General features: G+C 36.4%; 1 long non-coding RNA gene across 1 annotated transcript in view; it reads right to left on the bottom strand.

Moving 5' to 3' along the window:
- The window catches only part of LOC124162955, an 89,999-nt gene that overhangs the window by 18,468 nt on the left and 45,087 nt on the right, over positions 1–26,444 (bottom strand). The window contains exon 2 of the long non-coding RNA XR_006865712.1: positions 3,839–3,951. This is a non-coding gene — a long non-coding RNA (uncharacterized LOC124162955). The remainder of the gene's footprint in view (positions 1–3,838; positions 3,952–26,444) is intronic.

Below are 26,444 nucleotides of genomic sequence, written 5' to 3'. Positions count from 1 at the left end.
GTAATAATAAAGTAAAATAGCGTCAGTACAAAAAAGTATAAATATATAAACACATTTATTAATGATGTATCATTATTTTACTTAGGTTAGAATTCAGATGTCCCACAGGAAGGTTAGGTGCGCTATATTGCATACAATAAAATTAATTTCATGCGAATCAACTACTGTAATTGCAAACTGGAAATAAAAGAGTAAAATATTACTCTTTTGCTAAAGTTAGCGTCAAAATTTTTGATTCTTAAAAATATGCGCATGAGGCAAAATATGGTTCACTAGCGATGAACCTGTCAAAATCATTTGAATATCCCGCCTAATTCCTGGAAAAGTCTCTTTCTCAAAGTGATACCGAGAAAACTACGCTCCCACATAATCGAGTGAATGAAGCTGTGGCATAATTAAGGTGAAAAGACGTGGATTCAATTCGCATGACATGTGAGAGGGATGTACAAAAATGACGCTTAAATGATTGATAAAGAGTATACTTGAGAGAGGAGATAAATGTGGCTTATATGGAGCCGAGATAGGGGAAGGAAGTGGGGTCATGAGGCAAGAAAGGGTTGCTAAGGAACGTGAGAGGAGTTGGAGGGAGACGCAGAGGGCGAGGAAACCCGGAGCGCATGCCAGTCATAATGTATCGCCCTAATATAAGGGACAGGGACACATGTATTTGACATTACGGGGCACGTGGAAGTTGATGTGAAAGAAGTACTGGAGCGAGGAACGGAAGAGCGGATATGGGCTGTGGGCTGAGTTAAGAGATTGGAGATGACGGTGATGAGTTACAAGGTGATTTCCTCGAATTCGGCCCGGCTTAAGCCTCGACAAGGACGAAGAACAACCACCCTGTTAGTAGGGGAACGTATTGAAAGTATATAGACGATCATCGGATCGTTAGATATCGCCTCTAATATGATCTCAAAGCTTAGTGCTGCTTAAATAATAGTTATCTGTAATGGCGCAACTATAACTAACTTACTAAATATAGTGTAACCCCGTAACTTTAAGAGTTATTCTAATGTAACATGTAACCTGAAGATGTAACTAATCCATTATGATAGTTAGCCTTCATTTTAATGAAAAAAAAATGAAGACGTAAATTTCTGCGACAAATGTTAAACGTCTTACATGAATATGTTTAATATAAAATGTATTAATGCTTGAAAGGAAAATTTTGAATACACGTATTAAATATTGCCTTATAATAAATATATTTGAAATCCTTATTAATACAAAAAGAATGGACGAAAGAAACCGCAATATTTCTGTAACACTCTCAGCTAAGCTGCAAGGTAATGAGTAAGGTTTTACATAAATAAAAATCCTTTCGAGAGGAGTTTGAATAAAGAATTGATTATTTCATATACAAAACGTTTTTACATTTCAATTATCGGAACTACATTGTGATTAATGGTAAAAAAATTCTTTGTAATGTTCTGCAGAAATATTTTACTTAGCTACCTAGGTATCAACTCTTTTCAAGTCATTACCGAGGTCAATCCATACGGGCTCATAAAAAGTAAACGCCCTTGTTGGTAAATCCTTAATTTTTTGGAACATAACCAATATTAATTCCAAATATTATTTTTCTTTTCTGAAACACAATTGCTCACTATGTAACAACAACTATTATTGGAAATACGAGAAAAATAAAGTCTTGCTAATATTTCCACGGTGAAAATTTTCATTTTTATTTTCTTATTCCATTAGAGTACACTATTTTCAATTGCGTAATAAAACATATTTGAAATGAGAAAATGAGAAAATTTTACCACTTATCATAACACTACCTAAGATGAGTAAAAAAGCTTGAGGCTCCATAAAACGCCAGCACTTGCCGCCTAAAGAGTTCTGCACGCGAAGTCTTTGAAAATTTTTATTCGATTTTTCAACAAAGAACTTTATTTAGAGCCTCCTCCAAATATGCACGATGCTTCATTTGTATTCAGAAAAGTCGCAGAGAACTTTTTCCTAATTATTCCTGATCCATTCCTCCAAATGTGGATAAAGTAACCTACATTTTCATGAAAATATAATAAATCGCTCAAACTCGTATATTACTTTCTCTGCTCTACTCTTTACCAATGAGTGTATCCTTTCTCGATTTCAGTGGGATCCATTTACTCGGCTTTAACCGCAGCTGCATTTTTCGTGAAAATTTTTGAATATATTTCATAAATATCAATTTGGTATAAATTAAGCATTTTATTTTTTCTATTTAAAGAATAACGCCAAGCAAAGTTACGTGGAAAAAATCATAAAAGTTGCACGTTTATTACATGTTGTATATTTAGGTTCAAATTTGACAGTCTTCTTCGTAGAGATGCCATCTTCTTCCTTCAAAGAGTTGCGGAAATCTTTGCAGTAACTACGAAATTCCTTTTCTTTTTTTTAGTTAAAAACTGCGCTAAAGTATTAATAAAAACAAGAAAATCGTCTATTTAGAGTCAGACGTCTAAATACCAACGCAGTTATGACCAATATCTCTTTACGCTTGCAAATTGGACATGTGCTTTCTTTCCTTAAAGCGACAGTGTTAATATACAAAAATGTATAATATAACTTCTAGCCACGCTTTCCCTCCATGCAGTTTCTTATAATGCATACCACATTAATACTATAAATAAATATGCAGCCTAAAGTGTTTGCAAATAATCATTTTGTATTTATCATTACCAGGTGTTGATTGCGTGAATAAAATAATTTCCTGGCTTAATTTTGCTATTTATTTTCAATGAATAATTCAAATAATGATAAAAATTATCTATAAACAGGCTGCGGTATTTGGAGTTGATGTTCCGAAACTGTTGCCATAGTGAATGAGACTGGTATGTGGACTTTGTCAGCCGGAGTTGGTTGGCTGCTCAGTCGACCGGAATGGGTGGGTTGCTTAGTTGGCTGACTCCGCTGACTTGGTTGAAGCACACACCCAAAATATCAGCGGTGCGCCGAGACCGAGTGAAGAAGGTTCGGCAGCGCATGCGCAATGGGCAGCAGAAGATGACGCGCGATCGCATAGAGCTCGCGACGATCTCCAACACCAGGTGTTATGGTATGGTATTTGAAGGAGGCGGCCGACAGCTTAGGTGATTTGCGCCGTGAGGGAAGGGCACGTATGGAAGGTTGGAGAGAAACCCGGCGTCGGCATCAGTAAACGAAAAGGGACCACGGCTTAACGTCTCATACGACGGACGGATTGTTGTCCTTGAAATGTCCTTCACACAACATTCAATTAGGGTCCGGGCAATCTCTGCCACCGCCGGGATTTGAACTCGAGCCCAGAGGGTGGGAAGCCAACACACTAGCCACCACAACAACCTGATCCCCACCAGGTTATTCTAATCGAATTTCTACATCTACATAATACCCCGCAAGCCGCCTAAAAGGCGTGTGGCAGGGGGTGTTAGGACACCAGCAATATACACATAAAAAAATGAAGTGCTCTAACGAAGTTGGGACTAGCGTTTATTAAAGTCCTTTATGGTTCGGGGAAAAAACGAATTCCCATATCTATCCGTTCGGCAAAACATCTCTCTTAATTTATCGCTTCTGACGGACCTAGAAATATAGTGTGTTATATATGTTCTCTTATATATGTTCTGTTATATATGTTCTCAATATTATGTTCTCTGTGTTGCTCTTAAAGATATCTATTCTCAATTGTTCAAGCAATCTAAGCCTAGCGCGCAGCCTCTGAGTCTGTACGCCCGTAGTGGTTTTTGACGAACCGCGCAGCCTTCCGATTCGACGAGAATTTCGACGAGACGATCGCATATTAAGGACATCTTTGATTTCGCCGAATAAATATTCTCCTAAAAGCATACAAAAAAGAGCAACTTACCACATAAGATATGGAAACCCGTGGTGAGGTTTGAGGTTTTATCAGCGTCCGAAACGAAACAGATTTATCAATCCAAGACGTACCATTCAGTCTTTTTCGTAGCCAAATGGTTCCTGAAAAGAATGAATGATAAAAAATGATTTTCATGCGTTCGTTCAATAATACGGTGATGCTTTTGAAAAATGACGCAGAATTTTGGAGCCCAAGAAGACAGTGTGCTGATTTAATAAAGTTAACATAAGAAATCTTATAGTCTTATTTATAGTCTTTATTATATTATTTATAGTCTTATTTATAGTCTTTTTATATATTTACGTTTCGGCGCCATGTATGTTGAATTTCCCAAAATTGAATTCGATGGCCGTGTAAATTGAATTTAACAACAAAGCCTTCGATTAATAATTCCCAGAGGCACGTTATATCACGAATCAGGCAAGAGAGTTTGAACGAATACGTGTAAATTATAAGATGTAACGCATTGATTTCGAATGCGTTTCTTAATATGCGCATCTCAACTAGAGTCGAGTATTTAGTTACAGAGAAATATGAATTCATAAACTATCAATTTTTCCTTCGGAAACATATTTGTGATGCTGTTGCAAAACAGTTTACATTATTTTGTGGTTTTCGATTTGCAAGGGGGCACTCTACAACACTGGGGAAGTGACTCGAAACTTCAGTCGGAACATTACACGGACACTTTTACGGTAGATATGATTCATACAACAATTAATCGGAAGGAGATTATGAAAAAATTATGAGTTTTTTCACGCTGCACTTTATTGGCCCATAGATATAAAAAGGTACGACGCGGGACGCGGTGCTCTCGTTCTTTTGTTTTTTTTTAATACCATCGCTCGTAACAGTTGAGCTCCAACGAGCGACGGCAAAGAGGAGGGAATGAATGGTTTTCCTATCGCCGCAGGGGAGAGAAATAGGCAATGGGGGGAACGGAAAAAAATCGTCGCACCTTCACCACCCTCGGAAATTCAACCCATTCCGCTTTTTTTTCCTCCCTCGCAATAAAAAACTTTCGCCCATTTCACTCATTCAACTCACCTTCAACCCCTCACCCCGGAGTGCGTAAACCACTTTTTTCCATCCCCTGCGCGGGTGGAGATTATTGCCTCAATAAAAAAGCCCGGAATGGTTCCATTTACCTGGTTAGGCAAGCACAGGCGTTATTGTAATAACCGGAATACTGTTTAAAGAGGTCGTCCTGCGCTATAATAAAAAAAAATGACTTCGGTGCAAGCGTGGCTTTCTTTCAGTTGTGGCGTAAAACTGAAGTACACCGTAACAGAAAACAATTCATTCTACGGCATGTTCATCTTTTAAAAAAGTGATATGAATGGCATTCTAAGGAAAAAGTTATTCAAAAGATCAAATTTAGTAGCGGAGAAAACATTGCTAACGTTTTTTTTTAAATACTCTAACGGTAGGTTTGCATTTTCTAGGTTCTATTAAAGAACCGTAAAAGGAAATAACATTATTCCACGAAAAACCGAAACTGTATAAATTACACATAAAATTTATTCGATACTAGATGATGAGTTTTCAGGCTATGTGATGAATTTTCTCAAGTAGGTATTCTTCCATGGAATTTGAGATTTTACTACCCCACACTTCAAAAATTTTACGTAGAGCCATCTTAAGGAAAGACAAGAAACTCCTACAAAGTAAAGAACTCTTTATATTATAAATAAACATTCAAATTCGTTGAGGAGCGAGTAATACATTGAAATCTATCCGGCAAATCTTCCTGAAAATCAAAAAATTATAATATCCTCAGGCTTTAACAATTGAACTTAACGTACAAATACCGCTAGAAAACATATGAAACCTCGAGCGAATAAGAAATACTCTAAATTGTTACATTATATCAAATTTCTTTCATGACCAAGTCACATGCCAGAAGTAACTTTGGAAATCAAAAATTTTCAGAAATATCGCTCTTCAAAAATTAACGTCACCTAGAACATGCACACGGGAACTCACTGAATAAGCAACTGCAGAAAGAGCAAAATTAGCAACTTAATTTTAATTGTACACAGAATATCAACAGCGACGCTGAATTTTTTTTTAATCAATCATTCATTTTTCCTGTGGATATAAAAAATTTAAATAATCTTACGCATCAAAATTTTCATTTGTTATCGAACTTAAACTCGAGAAGACGCACGAAATTACCTCCTAAATCCAATCTCCCTTAATTACATTAGCCAGATATCACTAATGTGCATAAGAAGACATTCAAGCTTTCTCCGCGTGGAAGCCAAAAATTCTAACGCAATTATTTTTCCCTTGGCTTCACAAAGCTAACGGAGTGATTGAGAACGTCGTGGTGGTATCCCAATGCGGCTAGCGCACTATCACCCACCCACATATCTACATATACGATCTACCGTGCAAGCCACCATTAGGGTGTGTGGTATGGGGTGATTTCACACCAGGCATGCATCAATCATTTTAGTCTTAATCGGAAACGCGCTGGTCAGTCGGACGCAGGCATAGCTCTGAGGACAACGACACGCGGTCAGAGCAGAAACTAGGAGATTAGCATGAATTGGGGCTGGTATGACGAATTTTATCATGATCGCGAATGATACCACTTCAGAAATACCTGTATTTAAAGTTTTAACGAATCTAATTAACAAATATCTTATCAAACAGCTTTAATATCCAATGCAATGCGCAATAAAATCATCTGGTGGGTAGCAGATGACAGCCTTTGGTGAACAAGACACTGTCTATGTGAAGATTTCGATAATGTTTACAGCAATAAATCTTAGTCACTCAACGAAACGTGACTTTCGCAAGAAAAAAATTGAACAAGAAATGCCATTAATTGCTCTTATCCTCCATATCGTATTATTCACTGCCTTTGATGCACCAAGTCACGGATAACATTGCACATTAAAAAGGGCATTAACGGAAATAAGAACGTGAGCAAAAATGAAAATCATTTTTACCTTCCTTTGGGTGCTTTCCAATCACCTTGCGCAGATTAGCTCACATCGCAACAGATTGAAACACACTAGCGCAGACGAACAATGGTGCAGTATGTGTTCCCATCTGTTTAGCGCAGATGACGTCACACCTGCGATTGGAACACGCTCTGAGCTAAACAGTTTAATACATATCAGCGCAGATACGCGATTGGAAAGCACCCTTTATTTTATGGAAGCCTTGTTTAAAAGTCTTTCTACTCCAATCGTGTATCGCCAACAAGACACGAACTACAGTCAACAGCACGAATAATCTTTTAGAAATGGCATTATGTGCACTTGTTAACTATGCAATTAATAACAATCACACTTGCGATGTAATATACCAAAAAACAATAAGTAATTGCCAACCTTACACCTCTCCGCTTTCATTTGAATGCGCTTTGATGCAAACAAATGTTTGTTCATGTGGAAAGGAGACGTACAGAAATCGACTTTTCAAAAATTACTTTCTAAATTTCCTACCTTATATATATCAGTTTTTCGTTTTAATTCCTCTATATTCTTTTCCAATTTAGCTCCTCTCTGGCTTGCATAAGCAAAGGTGTTGCTGTGATTATTTGTTTCTATGATCGCCGCGCCACCAATGGATTTTGGTAGCCATTTTTTGAGCTAATCCCCATAATCAAGTTTATATGAAAAGACATAAATAATTGGAATTTTAGTGTTTTCATAATTTTTCCTGGGGTTTCAGACAAGACTTTTTGCCGTTTCTCGTCTCTTTCTCCCCAAAAATTTGTATGAGTGAGTGAGTGGTCGTAGTGGGCTTTATAGTATATAGATTACGATTTTCCGAAACTGCTCCACAATATGTTTTAGGATTCTTAAAAAGAATTTACTTCCCACATCAGGTTAAACTTCTTTACTTCACGTTTATGTAAATATTTTGCATGAAATATTGTTCCATCTATTAGTTAAACTTGGAAATTTTAGCTATTATGATAAATGTCGATGAAGCGACGTAACTATGGAACAATCAGAGAACGGCACTCACGTATTTTCAACAGTTTAGAGAAGCCAGATTCTCTAGTTTTCGCATGGTATCTGATGATTTTTCCACACCGAGTGATAAATTATTATATGAAGCACACTTCGAGAGTGTAATGGATTTTTTAAAAAAGGGTAAACTAAAATGAATAGCTACGTTTTTGGAAAAAACGGTGCTCGCATCCGTTAACTCTTATAACATACATCTCTGGGTATAATAGCATCTTTTCTCTCGTGTTCAGCATGAGGCCATTTAGACTTTCAGGCCGAGCTCACAAATGTATTGGACACTATTGGAGGTCAAAAAGTAGCAACATTTTTACTTCATTAGGATTTTTCTGAATTTTTCTCGCTATTTCCGCAAGAGATTTGGTAAAAAACGAAATAAAATTACATGAAATGGACCTTAACAAGGTCAGTGAATGCTTAAAGGTCTGAAAAATTAGTGTTTTTGTGCCAGACGCTAAACTGATTTCGATATGATTCAGCGTAGAAACACAAATGCGCGAAATGACTAGTCTTTCGTTGAAATTATGAATCAAACCCTATAATAAAATTAAATAATGTTAAATACGATAGAAAAACAATATTATACAGCCTAAGGCCCTCAGCATAGTTTGTACAACAAATGTATAAAAATAGGATTCAGGATGAAATTCAAGTTGAAGAGAGTGCTAACAAAAATATTAAGATACGGGAAGGTAAATACTAGTAAAAAAGTAAGTATATTAGTCTTTGCACGGTATATTTCGTTAAAGAAACGGCCTCAGTTGGATTCTGTGATTTTTGTCCGCATCGTTTAGTACGCTTCGGGCACGCAAGGGAATTCTGTAGTCCCCTCTTTGAAGTCAAGTGGGAGGATGGGTGAAGTCTCTCGTTGGTGGATTTTAAAGCAGCAGAGGAAGGGAGGAAGGGGGTAAATCTAATCGTTACAAGCGGGGCCGGACATCAGAAGACGACCAACGGACGTTGAGCCGACATCACGGGGATAAGTTCGTTACTCAAAAGCTGGGCGGGGGAAAAATGCAAATGGTCTCGTTTGGGGAGGAAGGCGAGAGGTTATCTTTGGGATAATCGAATGTCGAAGAAGGGACGACGGCGGAAAACAGGCGAAGGGCGAAATGCGTGGATTGGCGGAGGATATAAAGAGGATAAACTCACGCTCTTCTAAAAAAAAAGAACAATTTGTCAGCATGAGATAAGGATATTTAGCGAAAAAATACGATGATATTATTTGCTTTAAGGAAACACGACACCTTGCATATCTAAAACTGGACATATTTAGAGTATTTTCTGATTAAAGAGAATACTGTCGAATCATCTCAAGTAAAACACCATCTAAATTTAACTAATTTCCGAAATATTGGCCAAAAGGTTTTCGAAAATGAATGATCTGCTTTGAAATTGAGATTAACTTGAAGTCTAAGAAGTACTAATTTCTCTCGTACTACTATATTCAAGAGAATGTACGTCAAAATTCGATGACACCTACACTATTTTTGGAAATACTGTACCCCTCATCCAAGCGGAACAATAAAAATAAAGGCAATGTGACAGACATTTTACGTCAAGTAGACAAAGCTATGACAACACACAAGGCAAAACGGTCCGAATCAACTCAAATGGCATGATGTTGAAGGCAAAGAATTTTTATCTGATTAAGTTTAAGAGGCATTATGCCCATTATATGTATACATATTTTTTCACTCCATTATCAGGTTTAAGATAATTAATAAAAATAGCATTATTTCATTTGCTTTTGGCCTAGTCTAGTTTATGGAAAAATATCCCAGAATGCTGATCTGAAAAGTGTATTAAACCTTTTTATCTCACTCTCACCAAACTCTTGGCACAAAAAAAATGACAATGGAATGGATCGATGAAAGGATTAAATGGGACCGTTCTTTTGCCCTTGAAAAATTATTCAACGAAAGAGTACGTTTGATCGCAGACAACCATGGCTGGAAAAAGATCCTCCTCACACAGTAATTCTCTCACAAGTTTTAAATGAAAACAAATTTCCGCCGTGAAAGTTGAGCACACTTTTCATGTGTTGTTGATGTTATAAACTCGTTCCAGGAAATCCAAATCAACTCATTGAAAGAATTACCTGCTGATAAGAGCGTGAAAATTACGAATCACCCGAAGTCGATACGATGAGGAGAGGGATGGCTACAAGGCAATGGCCCTCTCGTAAAAGCCTAAGACGTCACCGAATCATCGAAGTAAGGTCTTATAACGTATATAATTTGCGCCATGAAAAGCTCAAGAAGCAGGAGAAGGATCGAAAAACAATAAATTTACTTCTATCGCAATCAGCAATTAAAAATTGACGAAGGAGCCCAGGGGCGGATCCAGAATTTTTTACTGGGTGGGCTCAAGGTCCTGACAGTCAAACGATCCTCTTATAATTGAGATTAACAACAAGATATAACATTACTCTACAAAATATTCTATATTTTAATATCATAGTTATAATTTAAAAATTAAATGACTGAGACGCCGCATACACCAAACAAAGCAAATGTAATGATAACCGCGTTAAAAAGTTTGTCTATCATTTAAGCATCTGAGGGGGAGGGGGGACATGCCCCCTCCCCCTAAATCCGTCTATGAAGAGGCCCAGTGTTAAATCTATTACCGCGGGCGACAAAACAGTTTGTGGGAGCAGATTTCACAGTTTCAGTTTTTTTCTTTCAAATTTAGGAAAGGTGGAATAGAATAATAGCAGCATTATCGTAGGATTCTCTCGCAAGTTGTTCCAGTGAATAATCCTTTTTACTTCATTATTTCTCCCCAAGTATCCCCATGAAAAGTTTGAAGGTTTCCAGAGTGCGAAATGGAAAAGGTTAAACAAATTTGAAACGATAGGGTATATAGAGGATGTAATAGAGTAGATAATGGTATTATAAGAGGAGGTAACCTACAGTTCAGGTTTTTTGCGCCATTGGCAGGGGTAGGAACTGAATGGTGGTCCCGGCGACGGAGTCGGCCTGATCTTAACGAAACACGTCAAGGGGTCCACGGCCTAGCGTCCCATACGACGGACGGAGTACAATACCTCCAGTATTCTTCAGGCAGTACTCAAGAAAATATAGAACAATCTATTAAACGTCTCTGCCACCGCTGGGATTCGAACTCTGGCCCCCTGGGGTGGAATGTCAGGACTCTACTTGCCCAACCAATCTGAACACCTTGCAACGATAACCATTGCCCCTTTTCTAACAATGTACGTTGGATAATTATGATCCACGGAGGAGCAGTAGAAGTAGCTAGCAGGCTCAGCGTAAGATTCCCTCGCAATCGTTCCAGTAAGTAGTCCATCAAATTTAATATTTTTTCTCTGTACGAGTAACACGCTGGGCACTGAAAAGTTAGGTCTCCGGAATACGAAAAGAAAAAGGTCAACCACATCTTCAACGATGAGGTAAGGTACTTATTACTCCAGCTACAATTCTCAATCAACATTTGCAACGATAAGGTAAGGTACTTCTTACTACCGTTACAATTCTCATTAGAAAGAGAAAACGTAGAGAACGGGGTTATTATGTTCAATCCTCTATCTTTGCAAATCGGTCAGCCGTTCTATTTGCGGAGTTAGTGGAATGGGATAGAGGAGTGGATGGGGGGGTTAAAGGTTGAAATGATTAGAAAGAGGAATTGGGAGACGTCCAGATTGAGGGACAGTTGCCTGCCTCGAGGGGGAACACGGATGAACACTTTCGCCATCACTTAAGCAGGCGCCTCGCTTTATGCGTTTCACCTTTTTTCCTTTAGCGCTCAAAAAGCCGAGCGATGGGAAGGGCTGCGCTTACGGCGATAAGGCAGAGGGGTCTAATCCTGCCGGACGGCCAACGACGGCGTCCATTTTCAGGGGGAGGAGTGCAAAGGGACGCATTAAAAAAAGTCCCATATGTGGAAGGGATTTGAGAATGAGAAAAAGCGGGTCTAAAATATCTTATGGTAAAGCGGAAATGGTAAAAAGGAAAGTTAACGTTCTCCAACTCACATTCTGATGGTGGAGCCAATTCGAATCTCAAATCTTACGCTATTGAATTTATAATAGAAATGGCTAAATTTTAATAAAAAAAATGGTTTGGGTTCAATGATTTTGAATTCTCGGTACAAATGCCGAGAATATCACTCATTGGTTGACTAATGTGTGACGTCCATTGAGTCGTCTTAACCAATAATACGACAATCTAGATTTCAAACCCAGCAACAAGGTGTATTACCAAATATTTGAAATAATCTGTACCAAATATATATGCATATAAAACAAAGTGGAAAATCGTGTTAGTTGCACCATTTATAATTCGGGAACGGCTGCGCCAATTTTAATGATATTTGGTTCTTTGGATTCGTATCAGCCCCAGATAATAGAATAAAGATAAAAAAATAGGAAAAATTCACAAAAAAATTAATCTTGATCTTTTGGGTATTTGTTTAGGTGTTGGTAACACTAAAAAAGCTGTCAAGTTAATCAAAACTAGATGAATTGTTTCGTTATTATCATTATATTTTTGACTGAGCTTCATAACAAAATTAAAAGTATTTTTATAATTAAAACCTATTAAAAGTTTCAAAATAGGTAGTATGTAATTATTTATTTTGAATTAAACTCAGCTCGAGTTGTCAACAAAAACGTCATTAGTGTGTGTATCAGCAAATCTCCAAGCGATTTCTGAACATCGGTAATGATCCTGTTCCGGTCGACCAATCGAGCAAATTGATTTCATTTCCTCGGAATATTTGCGATTTCGTTTCATTGAAAGATGAGCTCATCAACTAAGTGTTCCCGAACATGATTGCTAACCATAAAAATCACAAAGTATTGACAGATCGAGCAAATTGGTGGCTACGATATGGATGACTTAAACTTCGTAATTCAGAATTAAATCGTGGGTACTCTGCACTCACAAAAATCTATTGACTATGTCACAAACGAAGACGAAGTCACCAACTATCCATCTGAATTTTGGAACTTCTTGGATGTGCCTGGCTCACCATCCCACAGTTTACAGCTGAGGATTGGCTCGGTTGTCATGACGTTTCGAAACCTATGTCAACCAAAAGTATGTAATGGAACACGTTTGGTGATAAGAAAAAACTGATTATCAATGAAATCTGAAATCAACTTAGCTCAAAGGAAAAATCAAAGATGAGGAAGTTCCGAGATTTCCCACTATCCTAACCGATATGCCCTTTACGTTTAAACAAATTCAATTTCCAATTCATGTTGCGTTCCCGATGGCGATTAAAAAATCACAATGTGAGTGTTTGTGGTCTGAATTTAGAAATCCCATGCTATTCTCATGGCCAAATATGTGTGACATGTTCACGTGTTGGTAAACCATTCGCTTAATTTGTTCTTGCATCTGATAACGCAACAAAAACTGTTGTATATCAGAAGGTACTTAACTGAAGAGAATAAAGCCGAATATTTAGGTTAGACCGGGGCGCGTTTACGCTGTGCTAACTAATGTACCACAAGTCATGACATATTAATGCTGATACCGAGGGGCTCTTTTCACGAAATGCTGAGCGTCAGACAAGTATCGTGGGGAAGGGGGCAAGTTTATGCAACAATGTTGAACCTTAATTTTTTTATTATTAAAAATATAAATAGGTCGACACTTGAATGCATACATTTTTGACTTTATTACCTGCTTTACAAGACCACAATTTCTAAAATTTCGGAAGTTAAAACGTAAGTATTAGAAAATTCATTGAATAAATCAGATTATACGCGCTCCGTCTACTCTAAGTAAATTGCATAAAAAATATTTTTCTAACGAGCCATTTTAATGCTTAGTTTTTGTAGTTTAATATGACTTTTTCCTAATTTATTATTAGTCAAAATTATTTAAATCAGTACGGCCGCTCTCGATGTTTAAATGGTGTTACTGAACTGCTCATTGATTATTAGATGGTATGAAGTTCGCTGGTTCAGCTAGTATTATATAAAAATTACCACTTAAAGCCCTCCACGTGTCATAGACAACGACTCATTCCACTGATAAAAGTTTCATTTATGAACATACTGGCACGTGAAATACACGATCTGGTCAAACTTCGACAGATATATTAACATGACCCATTGTGGTAAATTTGTGTAAAGGTATGACTCAAATGAGTCGTTTAGGATTCTATTGGTGAGGTCTATAAGAGAGAAAATTAAGGTATTTATGAGCTCATTATTATGTAAAATTTCAATGATAACTTATAACCACAGCTATAAATTGGTGTTCTAAATAATTAATGCCAGGGTAAAAAATATCTTATATGTTCATTGCATGAACAGATAGCTTGAAGTGATACTTTTATGCACGATTTAATATTGAATTGACAAATTAATAAGAAATGATAACAAAATAAATAAGTTTGTCATCTAGATCGTCATTTTATAATTGGGTAAGGTTACTCAGTGGAAAATTTAAATCTAATTTTTAAGAGGCCAAATTCCCAAAATAAAGTGACGAAAATGCAAAAGCATTTGATCTAGAACATATCAATGGCTAAGTCCTAACAACACGTATCAAAAATCGGCCGGATTGAGACTGGTATCTTAAACAAAGTGTAATAACATTAAAAAATAAAACACAAGCAAATAACTACTCTTTATTTGCAAATGAATGCTTCTTTTTCAGTTTTATGAACTTTTGGTTTTTGATTTCAGTCTGCAAGTAAAAGAAATTTGTCGTTTTTTTGCTCTCCTGAAAAGCTGATATTTTTGAGATACGTATTGTTAGAACTTAGCCATCGATAAATAAAATTAAAATTTAGCATTGGTAATAATTGGCATGTTGGCAATTGGCGTAGGGAATATTATAATCAGATAGTGAAGAATAAAGCAATTATGAGTCAATAGTTTGTCCACATAATATTAAATTTCAAGTTAATGAACCATGCGCCTTCATTAACCAGTTTGGAAGAGAGTTACTTACGCTACTTATTTACGTGGTAAAGTGTGGTTAAGAATACATATTTAAAATTAAAAAAATATTTTAACGATTTCGATGAAAATTTATTATAACTTTTATAATTTCTCTGTATTAAAATTGAGATTTTTATTGTTATCATCACGTGAGCGAGTATATTTCAATAGATAACAGAAAAATCTGAAATGGAGTTGAGAGAGCAAAGGTTGAATGCAAAAAAGAAGTGAAGAAATTGGACTGAGTGATAGCGACGGAGACGAGTTTCACGTGGACGTCGCGGTGTGGCGCTGAGGGAAGGCTGAGGGCGGATGGTGGGGTTTGTTGGGCAGCGGTGAAGCGCCAGTCAGGAGCAATCAACGTCCGCGCCCCGGCAATTAATTCATTTCCCCTGGAAACCATTCCGGGTCCCTTATAGCCCAGGGACGCAAGGAAGGAAGGAAGAAGGATATACATGCATGGGGAAAGGTGGATTCGTTGGTTGCCATGAGAGCAGGGGGTTGGAATATTTTTCCACACACGTATGGGGCAGATATATTCCTCCCCCAATGCTCCGCTCAAAACGATTACACTGGCCCGAAAACTCTCAAGCGTTATCTCCTCAACCCGATTCGACTACTAACTCACAAAAAATACTCCAGAGTAGGTACTTCCTTAGACTCATATCAATGGCAATGATGACAAAACATATTTTAACAGTTTTTCAGAGAAGTTATTTAAATTATAGCATATTTTTGTCAAATATTGTTTAAAAAAACCTTTTTAATTAAAATATATCTCCTTTAAAATTCATTACTTTGTACATGCGTTGATGATATTGCTCCCTTAAAGGATTATAAATGATGGGTCTTGGTTCAATCACTTGATAGCTATTTTAATTGATCTCATTGACTCCAATTGGTTTCCATTAACTCATGAACCATTCTCTGCTGCAAATAATTGCTTTATGTTTCACTCGCTAATTTTTATTAGTTCCTATCCTATCTCAGAAGAGAAAATTTTCACGATTTTATGACCTGCTGTGATGTGAGCTGAAGTTGAAGTATTTTTTTTGGCAAATCTAGAAATTCCATTCAGAATACCATTTCATTCCGTTATCAGTCCATGTATAAATTTTGAATAGTATTAAAATGAATTTAAACGGATCGAACTCCGAATATTATTTCAAAACTTTCAATTTAACAATACAGAAGTATGGTAAATTCAGAGTTAGGCATCAGGAAGATTAATTAAAGCTGAATTATTATGTTTATAATTTTTCCTTATAACACTGTGGTTAACCACTTTCATTATAAAACCTGTGAACATATCTACCATAGTGGGTCAGAGTAATATCATTTTTACATTGGTGGAAGTGTAATTAAAAAATTGACAATAAGAATAAAGAGTGGTGTAGTTTTATGTCGTTTTCACTTGTCGATAATATATATATTTCACGCCGTATTTTTATTCGGGGCTGCAGACAATAATGGCGAAACTACGTTAAATATGAAAGAATTGTGTTCTTAGATTTAGATTTATTTTTTTATCATTTCCTGCGGATAAAATACAAATTTTATTAACACATATGTCCGCAAATTTGGAGCTTTAAATAGTAATCGGGACGTAAATCTTTTTTTTCGGTAGGAAAATGTCACCAAAAATAGGCAATTAACATAGGCATAGTGAAACTATATAGCACAGAAAATAATAGCGATGAGCCATTGGTCTATATCAATTGGCTCTTCACATCAGTTTACTCTCATTCTTCCTTTTTGAATCGGAACATAAGTTTTCATAAGACACATATAAAAAATTTACCGTTCAAATCCCCCGCCGTCTCTCACTTTTAACGAAAACTAAACTGTAGGAGCACCCCAGCCCATCCAAAACCGAGACTTGAAAAGGAAACTTCAAGATTTAACGAGCAAAAAAGTCGAGCCACGAATTAGCGAAAGAATACGGCCATATTGTACGTGGGCTTACGTGGAGGGAACATGGGATTAGGAAATCTCATAAAACATTAAAACATTTAAAGGGAGGATTATAAAAAAAGGCGAAATATTTAACTTCACGGACGAAGGAATGGCGCTCTCAAAGGAAAGAAAAAAGGATTACGGGGAAGAAGAGCTGGGAACGGACGGCATTTGGGAGGGTAAATAACGGATGGGATGGATGCCTACACTGGGAGAGAAAATATAGATATGGAAAAAGGGAGGAAAAAGATGTGGAGGAAAAAAACGGAAGAAAAGGCTTGAGATATCAAGGGACACACAAAATGGAGAACGACATGTTTAACACTTTTCCTTCGAACTTCCAACGATTTCGTCTCCCCACCGGATGCTGCGATCGTTCTCGCATTATTACCCTCTCAATTTTAGGGCCTAATAAAAACATAGATAGAAAACAATTAACCGCATAAAGTTATATCCAACTGTAAGCACTGGACCGTAAAACTTTATCAGAATTTAAAAGATATCATTTGAGCAGTACTTATTATCTGCTTACCACTATGCACACAATATCTAAAATAAACTTCGCGCTGTAATTGTGAATCAGTTAAGTAACTATTTAAAACACATAATGTGGCTTATATTTTATGTAGGTATATTGTAAAATAAACAATTAAGATGAATAAATTCTGGGAAATGATTGAAAACTGCACTCAAATGCAACTGTGATTTAAATGCACCTCAAGGTGGCGACCAACGCGTTGATGCTTGTTGTACTAGGTGGAATTCCTCATAAATCCTTTCATTGAATCGTATAATAATAGGGCTATCAAGCAACTTCAACTATGATAAATGAATTTCAACGATTTTCCCTGTACCGAATGCAAGTTATTTTTAAAACAATCTCACAAAAGTAAAAACATTTGGGTTTTGGATGAAATAAGGCGCTATTAATGGGGGACGCTGTCTAAAAAAATAACGATCTGCGAATAGCCGATATGACAGCTTTATTCCAAGCAGTAAAAATGAAATGAAACCATAATTAATTTAATGTGCCAATAATGAATAAGTGAGAGAAAATAGAGAGTGACGCTGATTATGATATTTGACTTTCCATAATTTAAGTGTCTTTATTTGTTAGGAAAACCATTCATCCCATTTTTCCTTAAAAAAGAGCAATTGGCTTTCGTAAGATTCGAGCACCACTTTCTATTATTTCATACCAGGACTAGTATTCCTAAAATCAAAAATATATTGCTCCGCTTAAAAGAAGTGGTACAAGTAATTGTGTGATATCTAGGAAAACATATGATGGACTGCCACAAAGTTAAGCAAGAGTTAGTGCATTTAGTTTACTTTCTGCCGACGATCTTGAATAATTTTTAACTTTGCATTTCCTCACAAAATTAATTTCCCTACACCAATGATTTCCACGCCAGAGAATTATTATCACTATGCTCTGGCCTCACAATATCGGTCGTATAGAAATTTATTGCGTGGAAAACAATAAATTATTCAAGATGAATTCTAAGTTCCACTAAATAAGGCCTGAAACCAGGGATGGCAAACTAAACGAAACGAAAATGACTCGTTTCGACCCGGTGGGAAACGATAATACGAGACCTAGATTTAGTTTCGTTCCGAACGAAATTAAAATCACCGAGGAGTTTAGTTTCGACCCGGGACGAAACATTAGGTACTCCCAGGAAGGAAACTAAACTTATCGAAACCCCGCTCCTCATAGTTAAGTTTCGATCCTGAGAGACCATGTGCCTATATATTCAAACAACTCAATAGAAATATTTCACCATGCATAAGCACCAGCATAGAGAAAAAAATCAAATCAAAATCACAAAAGTTGAGTGAAGGGGGATAAAAGGGAATAGTTTCGACCCATTACGTTTGGCATTCGTGCAGAGAGATTAAAACATCCAGCTTAAAAATCAAATGGCCAGTTTTTGTTCACCATTCTCCTGTTTGTGGTAAAAATAGATGTGCCCCATACATTTTATGGCGGTAGGCCGAAACTCTACTTCATTCAACCGCACTTCGTACTTGGTGCGTGGGTCCAAACTAAACTGCTCGAAGGTGAAGCTCGTGGTCTTTCGTCCCACAGTTTTAGTTTTGTTTATACCCGAAGAAGTTTTGACTTAGATTTTGTTTTGAGCCTGAGTTTAGCTCACCCGGTGTACATTCGTTTCGTTTTACATTTCGCTCCCGGGAACGAAACTATAGTAATTTTACTGGTTTTTCTTTACTTTCGCTTAGTTTACATTACCATCCCTGCCTGATACTATAATATTTCGATCAAGATGTTGGAATATCTGAGTTTTTAGAATTGCATAGAGCAGGATGTAATCGAGGAGCCTTAAGACGTTTTTATTCAAAGGAGAATTCGGAGGTGTTAAGAGATTACGCCTGCAGAACAGCCATGGAGGAAATTATCCGCTGGAGCACCAGAGTAACCTTCTTTACCAGCATACGTTCAAAAAGTATCAGATCTACAGGGTGGCTGGTACATTACTAAGTATTAAAAAATATATACCTGGCCGCCTGAGACGATTGGCCAATGCCGCAAGCGCTTACATTGAATTTTATTTTATGCATCAAGATTCTTACATAATCCTGCATGTATGATATTAATTTAAATTGATTAGTGTTGTTATAATAGAATTTATTCGTCTTTTTTCAATTCACTGATATATGTAACTGATAACTTCAGGCTTTACTTTGTGAAACCTCTCGATATTGGAAAAAAAGAAATAAAACTTTGTAAGGGACACTATTATTTTAATACGGGCACGACCCGGGTTTCGTAACGTTGTTACAGTGTCACCTGACGGGTCGTGCCCATAATTAAATAATAGTGAACCTTACAAAGTTTTATTTCTTTATTCCCATTACTGATATATCCTTTAGTTTTATCTAGTTTACATTAGAGAAACATAGAAGAAAAACTCGGAGTACGGACTGAGGGGGGCAAAGATGTGTTATGGTTGGACTCCAGGTGAGCGGAAGGGGATGGGGGGAAGGGGGCGAGGGGGAGGGGAAGGGGTTTTAAGGGAGGGTAGGATAAATCCGAGACGGGGTCTCGAGAAATGACCGCTGGGATCCGGGAGGTAATGAAAGTGGCATGTGAAGAAGCTGCGCATATCGTGGAATCAGTTTTACTAAAATTAACGGGCAAGGGTTTCGGCCCTCTCGCTCGTTAGCCTGTAATGGGATTACGTCCTCCCATTCCTCCCTCCGCCCAGCCACCAATAGAACCCTCCCACCCCATCATTTCATCTCTTAATCCCTTTTAGGAGTGGGGGCCGGGTGGGTTGGATGTGACGGGGAATTAGACTTGGCCAATGAGGTTTTGAACCTTACGGAAAAGCACTTGGGGATGTGTAAAAAAATATAAAAATAACGGGATAAAGTCGCATAAATACATTATTTCCATCCTTTTTCTCACACGCTCTGGTGAACGTGCACGGGATAATATTCATCGGAGTTTATGCCGAGTGTAAGTTTCATGCAAAAATTTGGTTATTTAGTCCCTTTTTTTAAATGACGATTAGCCAGGAAGTTAAGTCATTTGTAATGCACAGTAATGTAATAAAATATATTGCCGAAAATAAATAAATTTGGGATAAAGTTATCCATGAAAAATGTGAAATACTAACGATTAGCGTTTTTAATTTTCCCTAATTTAATTAGTATTTCCGAGTTGGCACCAAATTAATTCCCGAAACAAATCATAAGTCTTAGATTTTTTTGCAGGTCATAGAGAAGAATATTGAGATTGCCGTTACAATACCTATTATAAAAGATGCATTGTAAATTTTAAATCCTTGAAGACTCCTATTTATGAGGATCATTATGAAAGAGTAATAATAAAGGAAATGGATGCTGAAAATATATATCACTTTACATGGAATAAAATACAAAACATGAATTTGAGGAAGACTCGCGTAAAAAATTAAGGTTTAACCACCGGAAAAATGCAAGGAAAATCTCAAATAGACGAAGAACATTTTATCGATAAGGGAGCCTTTAAAATTCACCTTTTGATATGAAATGTTTGCCGTGAGAGAAAAATCATATCAGGGTAATACATATGAAAAGATTTTTTAGATGTGATTTGCCCGATTAATTATATTTAATTATTGACAACGAATTATTTACATTGATACTTCTTTCTCCTCCGATATTGGGAACATAAAATGACATTTTAGGGATGAGAAAACATTTAATGACTCCATAAAAACTTTTCACGATGAATATAGATGAGATACATGCGCATGCTGAAGAAAGACTGTCAAAATGCCAGCTGCATATTAGAGATTAAATTATTTACACGACGAAAAATTAGAGCGTGAGTGGTAAATGGTAGTTTCGTCGTCAGGCATCCCTCGTTAAAAAACCTTTCAAAATAAACAGAAAATTCGTTTGAAAATTAATAAAATGTTGTTTCCAAAGGTTTATCAACATAAAAGTTCAATAAAAAAGCTAAGTTCAGACCACTCACCCTTGTATTTGCATAGAAGTTGAAAGAACAAAATGTTACTGTTATTGTGTTATATGGACTCTGAAGGTAAAGAAGAAGCGTGACAAAGAAAAAAGAAAAGGTGTTGATAGGTAGGAAATTAGTGAGAACAAATTTGGTATCTGATCTTCTATAGATACACACATTATATACAGCCAACTCTAACTATAGATTATTCTAACTATACCTATAGACTACTCAAAGCAAATTCCTCCTGAAGAGGTCCCCGGCACAGGGCAAGAAACGTTGACTTCTAAGCCACAAGACACGTGTGAACCCAAAAATTTATATTCATTGAAAACACATGGACCACAAAAGTTTTAATAACTTCATAATGATCTTCTATAGTTTAGCAAGAGCATGGTGGTATCAGAAAGAGTGTAAGGTATTACACTAGTGTTTGTTGGCGAGTGTATGTTGGCGAAAGCACTGACCCCTGCAGCCGTCACGCCGCAAAGGGCTGTCTGTCGTTCTGTTATGAAAGGGAGGGAAAGGAGGAGGGCACGAATCCGAGGGAAACCGGGCAAGTAAACAATGCGCTAACGTTTCACCGTGGTGATCGGACCTTTTCCTCCCTACCCCTCACCTTATCCAAGCGGGCCTCAAAGAGCGACTTTATTTATCCATCTCTCCATGAAGAAGACAAGACCGGAGAGAGGTGATACGGAGAGGGAGGAGGAGGAATCAGGGGTCACCGGAGGGGTTGGAGGGTTGTTGCCGGAAAAAGGGATTAATTAATTCGTTAGCAATTAGGGAGAGCGGGTGAAGATCCTTGCTAAAGGGGAAAGGCGGAGAGAGGGATATGTATAATCGTGGCGGGAACAAAGCGGGTTGGAATAGGGAAAGAGAGAGAGGAGACATAAGGAAACACACGCATTAACCACCACTCTCATTTTGTGTATGTGCCGAGTCCGTTTCCATTTTCTCAAGATCGGATAATCGTCTTAATTGGAGAGCTATCTTGTCTGCATCTCCCGAGGCATAAAATGTTTAAATTTGATTAAAAAATCTCTAGAGCGAAATATTTGCACGGAAAAGAAGTGAAAAGTCCAACAAATAATTACAATACTTTCATTAGTAGTTAGTATTGTAGTGTTACTAACTATTTTCATTATTATAGGTTTACAACATTAGTTTCGTCCGTAGTAATTTTAAAATAAACGACTACGTTCAAAGAATAGTCTTTTTCCATTTTCTCAAGACCTTATAATCGTAATAATTATAGAGCTATTTTGTGAGGGTTTCACGAGCTATTAGAGTGAAATATTTACCCTAAAAGTTTGAAAACATGCCCACTGCAAATTAACATATTTACACGAAAGAAAATTATAGCGTGAGTGCAACGAAAGTATTTTTGTCCGTGGTAGTTTTACAATAGCAACGGCATCCAAAAAATAGTCGTTTTCCATTTTCTCGAGATCGTCCCAATTAGAGAGTAATTTCATCTGAATCTCGCGAAAAAAGTTTTGAAAATGGATGGAAAATTGGTGTGTGCCGAGTCGATTTCCATTTTCTCAAGATTAACATGTTTACACCAGAGAAAATTAAAGAATAGTTGAAACAATAGCAATTTTGTCCAAGCCATCGTAGTTGCAAAAGATTTCAAAATGAATAGAACATTCACAAAGTAAAATACTGCTTGAAAAGATTTTAAAATTACTAAGAAATGATTAATAATATTTCAAAAACGCAGTAAAAAATTGAGAAATATAATTAAACGTGAGAAATGCGTAAATTTACGAAATAAAATATGGAAAACCTTCAAGATGAGGGAAAATCACATATTTATTTTGAACCGTAGTTATTTTTAGGATAGAATTAATCTTCAATTGCGTGATAACTTACCCTAAATTAAGAATATATCACAGTAAGGTTAATAGAAATAAGGAATATATTCGTGATTGTAACCCAAGAGAATGCAACAGAAATTGAAATGGAGTGTTTATCACACAGATGAAATGACAATGGATCCTCCCTACCAACACAGTCAAATTAGGTTCACGTGGATATTCTGGTAGAGAAATATTTTCTGCAGTATGATGAAACCAGTAATGAGAACATCACTGGGAAACGAAACCTTTTTCTTGGGATTACAGCATCCTCGGGCGAAACAATACACTTTCAAATCCACATCATTCACTCTTTTTCTGAGGGTTGAAGAGTGTGGAGAGGGAACAGTGTGGAAGCCTGGGAAGTATGGATAATTGGGAAGATGAACAAATGCGAAAGAGGGAGGAGAAAGAAGGAGACCTAGATGGCTGAAGAGGTCACTCTCGGAGGAAGTGATGAAAGGGGGAATCCCTGGGAAGGTGGATGACGGAGGTGATTAGGAAGGGATGGAAGGAAATCGACATCATCGAGGGGAAAGGCGCTGAGGCGGCTCCAAATTGGACAGTAAATGATTCCATTTTTAGCTTAAATTGTCAATTTCACCGCAAATTGGCCTCTCATATGCGCCTGCTACCGTAGAGAACTATGTGCAGAGAAATATCGAATTTACCTTTCGAAATAACGATTTGATTACGACTGGTATATAGTAAAACTTTCAATGAAATATTATTTTTAATTATTTTTACATGCCCTGACACTGAATCTTTATGTGTATCCTCATATGAATTAATTATATCCACCTATTTTAATTTATACACTGAAATTTGAGTTTTGTAGCTACATTATTATAATAATATGACATAATATAATAATAATAACACCAATTAGAAACTTTCGAAGACTGCATCCTATAGACAATTAACTTGAAAAATATTCTTACTTCGTTTACAACATATTATTTTCTAAGTTTGAACAAAGTTGGAACCAGAAGCCTGATAAAATTGTTTGTGATACCGAAAAATTTGTCGAAGTCAGCAAGTGGAGAAAATCCCAGCTAAAAATGCTGAAATTGTTTTATTTCGAAAATAATTATCGATGAAAAATACATTTTCAGAGTTGAATGTTGTTATAATTTATTTGGCATCATTAAAGCAGCAACACACATAAAATATGATTAGAACTAAGAAATGTTTGAAACTTTTGAGGTCAATACTTCTCAATGCTCCAAATTTGAAACATTGATCGAGGTTTGGAGGAATTGTATAAATAGGTATACCTAAGTTTTAAAGCTTTTTTTAAAAATAATTTCCTTCCTTAGGGAATATTAATGTTCAGTTTTATGGCACTCTAGAAAGAAAATCGAAGTAAAATGTATTTGTTTACTAGTATGTCACCACTAGCAGAGACTATCATTAATTTTTGTACGCGTCCGAATACAAAGTGCGATTGACGTCATCAATCACTTAACAACGGACTTGCTTGCATCAGCCCAATGAACTCGTGGCCTATAACTAACCCTATTCGCACAAGGCAAGTTTTTTTTTTCTAAAATAAAACCAATGCCTTCGACTACCTAAATAACTGGCAATTTGAACACAAAAGATAACAAATCGCCTAATACCCCAATCGCGTTTTCTCATTGGCAATTAATATGCGAGAAACATACTGAATTATAAACTGTTGCCGCAAAAAAAAAAAAAATAGTAGTCGATTCAATGGATTCTTCATTTTTTTCTTTAAAATAACTCCATGGAGTAGGTTGGCCATGCAAACACATCTCAACCGCACCTTTTACCAATAAGTCTAGGACGGGTGATATTTTCATGTTGTCGCATAACCCTGCGCATCCAATTAAACGAGCCTCATTAATGATCACTTCCATTGTTGCGTCAGGGAGAAAAACTTCCTCCCCTTGACTAAGAAACGTTAATCGCCCCATCGACTTATTTAAGCCGACTGTGCGTGTGTACAAGGAGAGAATGAAGAAGGGAGAGACAGTGAGTGAAGCCGGCTCGTACTAATTGGCTGGTGACGAACACCCGCCAAAAATTATACCAGTTAAATGAGAAAACTGAGGATTTTTCATTTTGTTTCTTTCCACCGACCTTCTCGTTTTCACCGCGAATAATTTGTACCCCTACATGCTTGTTCATAATCCTTGAAGTTGATGAGTGGTTGATCGAATTAATTAATTCAAGGGCTGCAGAAAAAGTTATGTACGGAAGTTTCAGGTTTTTCAAGTGGGAAATCAGGCAGTCATGTCGCACAACTGCTCAACGAAAATGAGCTCGATTTCTTTTGTACCTCAAAGCTGGCACTGAAACAATTAAAATTTGGCTAAATTTTGCGATTGAAAACATCAGAAAAGTAACGTAGGAAGAAAGCATTTTTCGCATGCTCTTTAAATATAATGAATAAATACACACAATTAATTTACTTACTCGTAAAATTTAATATAAATATAATTTATAAAATATTCGTTCTAAAGAATATTTATCCTACTTGCAAACGTATTAGGAGGGGAAAGTTAGAGCTAATAACATATTGTTTCATTCACTGCTAGTATATAATATAACAAATAAAAAAATGATCATATCAGGGGTAAATTATTAATATTAGTCTGAACCATGATATCTTTACATATATAAATATTTAATAATTAGCTATGAGGAAAGCTAAATACAGAGACATATTGTCCAATAAATATGTCTAATTAATAAATACTCAAATGCTATGCTATGCTGCTGATCTAATTTAATATAATCTAAGTTGTTACTTGTAATTCCATGTAAACCAACTCTTTTCACTTGACAGTATCGTTAAGAATTCACCCTCAATGTAAAAAAATTAAAATGGTCAGTTTGTATTAGATTCCGTAATCCACTGACGTAAAGCTAACTATTTACGATTACGCCAAACTCATGAACCATCATTTAAACGTATAATTGAAAAGGCTTTAAAATCTGCAATAAATAACTAGAAAATGGTAGCTAATTACAATTAGTGATCACTCTTTGCGTAATGCAGATTATGAAAACCAAGAAATGAATATAGGGTTATTTAACACTAGAAGGAATAAGGTAGTATGGCTACCTAGAAGGACCATTTCCAATTGTTTCGACGGGCAGTAATTACTTTAAATATTTCTCCGATTATGTTAAAATAAATTGATAACTTCATTGAATATAACCTTTTGCTTTATTCATTAATGCACCTGGGTAATTTTTACAAATCACTTTACAATCTTCTATATTATTTCTACTGTATAGATACCTTTTTCTCAACTTATACGCAACCAAACTCTACAAATGAGGTACCAAAACACACAGAATTTATCAGAGAACATGCGCGCGGCATATCTTAATTCCTACATATTGCTAT

Source organism: Ischnura elegans, chromosome 7, assembly GCF_921293095.1.
Source record: "Ischnura elegans chromosome 7, ioIscEleg1.1, whole genome shotgun sequence".
Taxonomy (NCBI): Eukaryota; Metazoa; Arthropoda; class Insecta; order Odonata; family Coenagrionidae; genus Ischnura; species Ischnura elegans.
This window is presented reverse-complemented; position numbering and strand designations above follow the sequence as displayed.